Source organism: Cherax quadricarinatus, chromosome 88, assembly GCF_038502225.1.
Source record: "Cherax quadricarinatus isolate ZL_2023a chromosome 88, ASM3850222v1, whole genome shotgun sequence".
Lineage (NCBI taxonomy): Eukaryota > Metazoa > Arthropoda > Malacostraca > Decapoda > Parastacidae > Cherax > Cherax quadricarinatus.
In genome coordinates, this window is record NC_091379.1 from 10,628,820 (window position 1) to 10,636,319 (window position 7,500).

Genomic DNA, 7,500 nt, shown 5'->3' on the forward strand with positions numbered 1-7,500 from the left:
CTAACAAAAAATGGGATATACTGGATAAAAGCCCCAAATTTTATGGAGTACTTTGGTACACCTTACTATTAGATATTTTGCTAGGAGCCACTTACGTTTAGTTTGACCTTATTTCTAACTGCCGTGAGCAGCCACTTTCCGATACTAAGATGTAGTGAACAAACTAGTCTAGCTACCAACGTAGTGAACTGGTCTAGCTCCCAACATGCAGCGAACAAACTGGTGTAGCTACGAATACGCAGTGAACAAACTGGTGTAGCTACCAATATGCATTGAACAAACTGGTGTAGCTACCAACATGCAGCGAACAAACTGGTCTAGCTCCCAACATGCAGCGAACAAACTGGCCTAGCTACCAACATGCAGTGAGTAAACTGGTGTAGCTACCAATATGCAGTGAACAAACTGGTGTAGCTACCAATATGCAGTGAACAAACTGGTGTAGCTACCAATATGCAGTGAACAAACTGGTGTAGCTACCAATATGCAGTGAACAAACTGGTGCAGCTACCAACATGCAGTGAACAAACTGGTGTAGCTACCAACATGCAGTGAACAAACTGGTGTACCTACCAACATGCAGCGAACAAACTGGTGTAGCTACCAACATGCAGAGGCGAATCTCACGAACTACTAGTTTGTACAATTCCAATTACGCTCTGGTAATTATTGCTGGGTCGGGATACACTCGCAGCAGATTAATCAAACAAAATTATGCATTTTGTTAATTATCCCAGCGATGAAATATGCTCGTTACAGCTTAATTAAACTCAGTACTTTGATAATACAAAGAAATTATAATTGCAAATATTGCAAGTTGACCAGAATCATGGCTGGATTGACCTACTGGCAACAAGAAAAGTCTCGTCTGCAATTAGAGATTTTTTTGGAAAAACATTTCGAGGTGTAAGTATCGATGACTACTGGACTACGGGCTACGACTGACTATTTTGGTCAGTACAGTAGTCTAATATACCTCCTACAGTATTCCATACCCTCAAGACTCCTTACATTCGACGTCCTCACTTACCTCATCTCATTTTTACTCACTAGATGTCTCTGACCTAGGCAGGGTAACCCTACCGAAATAAGGAAGCTTATTCATCATCATTCGCTCAATCGTTATGCTCTCAACGTTCGAAACGTTACCCAAATAAATACTTATTTTGCAGATGTATCTTTAGTTGTAAATGACAAGGCTGGTGGATGGTTAACTGGGGTTGTACTCGATCGACTACACGAGGGTCATGAAAGCTACATGTAACCTGTTCGCCACCAGTCAAGAATAATTTAATACATAAAACAGAATACCGTAAACCATCGGTATGTGTATATACACAAACATATACCTCAAAGTGTATATATCCTTACATGTGGCAAAATATCCCGACCTAGTCGTACACTGAATACAAATATACCAAGAACTGCATTACAATTTATACACTGTTAAATACAATTTAATACTGATAATCGTAATCAAATGGTAATAATAATTATAAATAATCTTAATATAACTATTCTCTGAGAAATACTATTACTTATAATACTTTTAAACACTCGTATATAGTATTTTTCCTCTGGTATCTATTTTAGCAACTATATTACCTGCAATGTTTATAGAGTGTTAAAAGCCACCAACGCAATTATCCGAATTAATGGCAAGTATTAGCCAGCGCCACTTAGCAGAGGCCACTATGTCACACCCTCCAGGGAGCTACCAATAGTGATACAGTTTGGATTAACACCTTTATAAAGGTGCACGAAAAATGTGTGATAAATTGGGTGGTTGTGGTGGCTGGCTGAGGTATATTAAACGTGAATCCTGGTGGGTCCTGGTGAATCCTGGTGGGTCCTGGTGAATCCTGGTGGGTCCTGGTGAATCCTGGGGGTTCTGGTGAATCCTGGGAGTCCTGGTGAATCCTGGTGGGTCCTGGTGAATCCTGGTGGGTCCTGGTGAATCCTGGGGGTTCTGGTGAATCCTAGGAGTCCTGGTGAATCCTGGTGAGTTCTGGTGAATCCTGGTGAGTTCTGGTGAGTTCTGGTGAATCCTGGTGAGTCCTGGTGAATCCTGGTGAATCCTGGGGGTTCTGGTGAATCCTGGGAGTCCTGGTGAATCCTGGTGAGTTCTGGTGAATCCTGGTGAGTCCTGGTGAATCCTGGTGAATCCTGGGGGTTCTGGTGAATCCTGGGAGTCCTGATGAATCCTGGTGAGTTCTGGTGAATCCTGGGAGTCCTGGTGAATCCTGGAGGTCCTGGTGAATCCTGGAGGTCCTGGTGAATCCTGGAAGTCCTAGTGAATCCTGGGAGTTCTGGTGAATCCTGGGAGTCCTGGTGAATCCTGGGAGTCCTGGTGAATCCTGGCAGTCCTGGTGAATCCTGGCAGTCCTGGTGAATCCTGGCAGTCCTGGTGAATCCTGGCAGTCCTGGTGAATCCTGGCAGTCCTGGTGAATCCTGGCAGTCCTGGCGAATCCTGGGAGTCCTGGTGAATCCTGGGAGTCCTGGGGAATCCTGAGAGTCCTGGTGAATCCTGGGAATCTTAGTGAATCCTGGTGAATCCTGGGGGTTCTGGTGAATCCTGGGAGTCCTGGTGAATCCTGGTGAGTTCTGGTGAATCCTGGTGAGTTCTGGTGAATCCTGGTGAGTCCTGGTGAATCCTGGTGAATCCTGGGGGTTCTGGTGAATCCTGGGAGTCCTGATGAATCCTGGTGAGTTCTGGTGAATCCTGGGAGTCCTGGTGAATCCTGGAGGTCCTGGTGAATCCTGGGAGTCCTGGTGAATCCTGGAAGTCCTGGTGAATCCTGGAAGTCCTAGTGAATCCTGGGAGTTCTGGTGAATCCTGGGAGTCCTGGTGAATCCTGGGAGTCCTGGTGAATCCTGGGAGTCCTGGTGAATCCTGGGAGTCCTGGTGAATCCTGGCAGTCCTGGTGAATCCTGGCAATCCTGGTGAATCCTGGCAGTCCTGGTGAATCCTGGCAGTCCTGGTGAATCCTGGCAGTCCTGGTGAATCCTGGCAGTCCTGGTGAATCCTGGGAGTCCTGGGGAATCCTGAGAGTCCTGGTGAATCCTGGGAATCTTAGTGAATCCTGGTGAATCCTCGGGAATCTTCGGAATTAAAGGGATTCCTGTTGAATCCTGGGAATCCTAGTAAATCCTGGGAATCCTAGTGAATTCTGGTGAATCTTGGTGATTCTGGGAATTCTGGGGAATCTTGGCGAATCCTGGTGAATTCTGGGTAATCTTGGTAATCCTGGTAGGGGAAAGATGGTGGGGAATTTATGGGGGAGCAATTATACCCATTAACCTATTGCTGTAGTTAATCTGGATACCAGTTCGTTTCCTACGGCTGGAACAGGAGCGAAGGAGATACTTGCTACTGCTAAGCACAAGCTATGGTGCTTCTTGCCACTACTCTTCCGGACAAGCTGGTTGTTACTGTTCTGGACAACAATGGTCTTACTTGCTAGTGCTGTCTAGGAATACTTGTCCTTGAACTTCAAGATAAATTATGAATCTGATACGTTCTAAATTAAGCTTATAAGTTCAATATATATATACATATATATATATATATACACAAAACAACCACGGAAGAAGATGATAGCTCTAGGCCTTTCGTCTTGCAATCAACACATCAGGAGCTAGCAATGATGCAGAAAAGAGGAGATCCAAATACGGCCATAGGGAAGGTTCTTGCTGGAGTGAAGCAGATGGAAAGCAGGCAGCAGGCAGGCAGCAGGCAGGCAGGCAGACAGGCAGGCAGGAAGGCAGGCAGCAGGCAGGCAGCAGGCAGGCAGACAGGCAGCAGGCAGGAAGGCAGGCAGCAGGCAGGCAGGAAGGCAGGCAGCAGGCAGGCAGAAAGGCAGGCAGCAGGCAGGCAGCAGACAGGCAGACAGGCAGCAGGCAGGAAGGCAGGCAGCAGGCAGGCAGGAAGGCAGGCAGGCAGGAAGGCAGGCAGCAGGCAGGCAGCAGGTAGCAGGCAGGCAGCAAGGAAAGCAGCAGGCAGGCAGCAGGCAGGCAGCAGGCAGGCAGCAGGCAGGCAGCAGGCAGGCAGCAGGCAGGCAGCCAGGCAGGCAGCCAGGCAGGAAGCCTAAGGAAACACGCTCAGTGTTGTCACCCTTACCGGGAATCGAACCACAGATCCTCAGCGTGTGTAGTGAGAGCTTTGCCTACCACGTGTACTTAATGAACCTTAAACCAAACAACAAATCACTGACTTTTAGTTTGTATATAAAAAAAAAACCTTCAGTGAGAAACTTCATGAAAAGTCTTTAGAAATAAGTAATGGAACTCCTTCATATTACATACCAAAAATTAAAGTTCATTAATAAAAAGAAGCCTATTCCTAGGAAACCATTTATAAGTTTAATGGCTTTTTTAATGGCCCCTCTAAATGTCATGCCCTATAATTCTAAATGATTGTGTTCGCCAAGTTACTAACTGCTCTAATTAATCGATAATTACCAGGATATGTTTTCCAAGCCTTTTATTTTTTTTAACGAGTGTAACCTTTGCAAGTTCAACTGACTTTAAAAAAAAAGCAAAAAACAGGCCAGATTTTTTTTTTTGTATTTTTTGAGATTTTTTTTTTAACGGGATGCTCCAGCTACAATATTTTTTACAAAAAAAAAAACAAAAAACAAAAACAAAAAAAAAAAACAGTAAACCGATGATCTTCATCAGTTCATTATTCTGATGAAGTTTTTTTCTGCTGACAAAGGCCTCAGGTCGAGGTCGAAATATCCATTTACATTTTCTTGTTCTAAATGTCAGTGGTCATTACATTTTGTAAACAATTACACACACACACACACACACACACACACACACACACACACACACACACACACACACACACACAGAGGGTCAGGGGAGACATGATAACGACATATAAAATACTGCGTGGAATAGACAAGGTGGGCAAAGACAGGATGTTCCAGGGAGGGGACACAGAAACAAGAGGCCACAATTGGAAGTTGAAGACACAAATGAGTCAGAGAGATAGTAGGAAGTATTTCTTCAGTCAGAGTTGTAAGGCAGTGGAATAGCCTAGAAAATGACGTAGTGGAGGCAGGAACCATACACAGTTTTAAGACGAGGTTTGATAAAGCTCATGGAGCGGGGAGAGAGAGGGCCCAGTAGCAACCGGTGAAGAGGCGGGGCCAGGAGCTAAGACTCGACCCTTGCAACCACAAATAGGTGAGTACAAATAGGTGAGTACAGTGGCTACTTTGTTAGATACACCCTTCTAGTACTGGGTAGAGCTTCCCATTGCCCCCAGAACAGCTTGAATGGTTGTTGTCATAGATTCAACAAGGTGCTGGAATCATGCCTTAAAGATACTGGTCCATGTTGACATGATAGCATCACGCAGTTGCTGCAGATTTGTCGCCTGTATAATCATGCTGTGAATCTCTCGTTCAACCACATCTCAAAGGCTGCAGCAGAAATCACAGTTTGTCAAGCCAGGTGATGTTACTTTAATCCTCAACTGTCCAGTGTTGGTGAACCTATGCCCAATGTAACCTTGGTTTCCTGTTCCCAGCTGCGAGGAGTGGAACCCGGTGTGGTCTCTGCTACTGTATCCATCCACCTCAAGGTTCGACGTGTTGTGCTTACAGAGATGCCTTTCTGCATATTACTGTTGTAACGGATGATTATTTGAGTTACTGTTGCATTCCAATAATCCTGAACTGTTACGACCGTTCTAGTGTAGCCCTTCTCATTAACAAGACATTTTCATCCACACAATTGCCACTTACTGGATGCTTTGTGTTTTTTTTCCCACACAATTCTCTGTTAGCTCTGAAGACTGTTGCTACTAACTTCTGGCAACCATCCAGCTGTGATGTTACCCTGCGACTCTCGTCAGTGCTACAACAACTGCTCTTCTGTAAGGCTATTCATGCAAGTGTGCTCCATGAATGTGGTTCTGCCAAATTCTCTCCTTCAGTTCATGATTACTGCTGAAATTCATGATGGACGTTACATATAGAAAGCGTGAAAATATTATAGCTCTTTGAAAACATGCTGATTTGAGTATCAGACAGATCGCCAAAATCTGAGCCTAGCAAAGTTAACTGTTGGTCGTATTCTGAAAAGAGCTGACGACACTGGTAATTATGGAGCGCTGCGTCGAGGAAGATGCGGAAGAAAACGCAAGACAACACCTCACAATGACAAGGCTATCATAAGCAATAGTGTGAAAGATCAGAAGAAAACCAGCAAAGATCTATAGAGAGATCTGGCTTCAGCTGACGTAAATGTTGATTCTTCAACTGTATGACGAAGATTCTTGGAAGTTGGCAGAACTGCCAAAAAGCCGGCAAAGAAAAAAATATTGAATTCATCTATGGAGAAAAAACGGGTCCGGTGGGCACTTGATCATAAGAAATGGACGAGAGATATATGAAGGAAGTTTATATTTTTCAGATGAGGAGCATTTTGAAGTACATGGGTACAGATCAGTGGTAGCGAGACGGAGCAAACGCGAAACTCTTCGGAATGGACACATTCAACAAGCGCCAAAACACCCACCTAAGATGTTTTGAGGTAGATTTACTGCTAAAGGCCCTGGACGGCTTGTTATTGTTGAGGGAACGATGAACAGTGACAAATACAAGGCAATCCTGGCAACTCATTTGCTTCCCATTGTGGATAGAGACTTTCCTGATAGAGAAGGCATTTTCCAGCAGGATCTTGCTCCATGCCACACTTCCAGAAAAATGCTGACATTTTTCAAAGAGAGTGAGCTAAACGTTCTAAATTGGCCTGGAAACTCTCCTGGCATCAACCAAATTGAGAATCTATAGGCAATAACTAAACGCAAGATCGCGGAACAAGGCTGTCAGACTGTGGAGAAGCTAATTGCTGCTGTAATTAGGACCTGATACCACAACGAAGAACTTACTAAAATGTGTTCAACATTGGTGATTCTATTCCAAAGCGTATATCAATATTTATAAAAGCATAGGGTAGCTATCTCTCTTGTTAAATCAATTATCTGTCATATCATTGCCGTGTGTTTATCAAATATGCATGTCTTATTTCATCACTGTCCCAATTAATATGCACACGACTGTTGTTTATTTTCATAATGATAGGGAAGCGGTAAGCCCGTAGCGGTCATGCAGCTGCCTTGGGAATGGGAGGTAAACAGGATTGATCCCTGGAAGTGAACAGTAGCTGCAAAACTTTGGATCAAGAGATTATCCACATTAAGACACCACCCCCATGAGAAGGTCCCTTCGTCTGAGGACATGTCATGCAAGAAAGGAAACAAGCGAGGGCAGCTCTAATTCCATGAAGCAAGAACCCTTCACCAGCATCAACACTCCCTCCCCTTGAAGGAGAGGAGGTTAGGAAGCAGCGAAGTTATGTGCTACACACCTAGGAGGATACAAGCCTAGGTGTTGGAGTTGAACACAGCGCCTGGGCTGCTAATTCAAGCTAACTGCTCATTAACGCCACCCGGACAGCTATACGACCCAATAACACTTAAT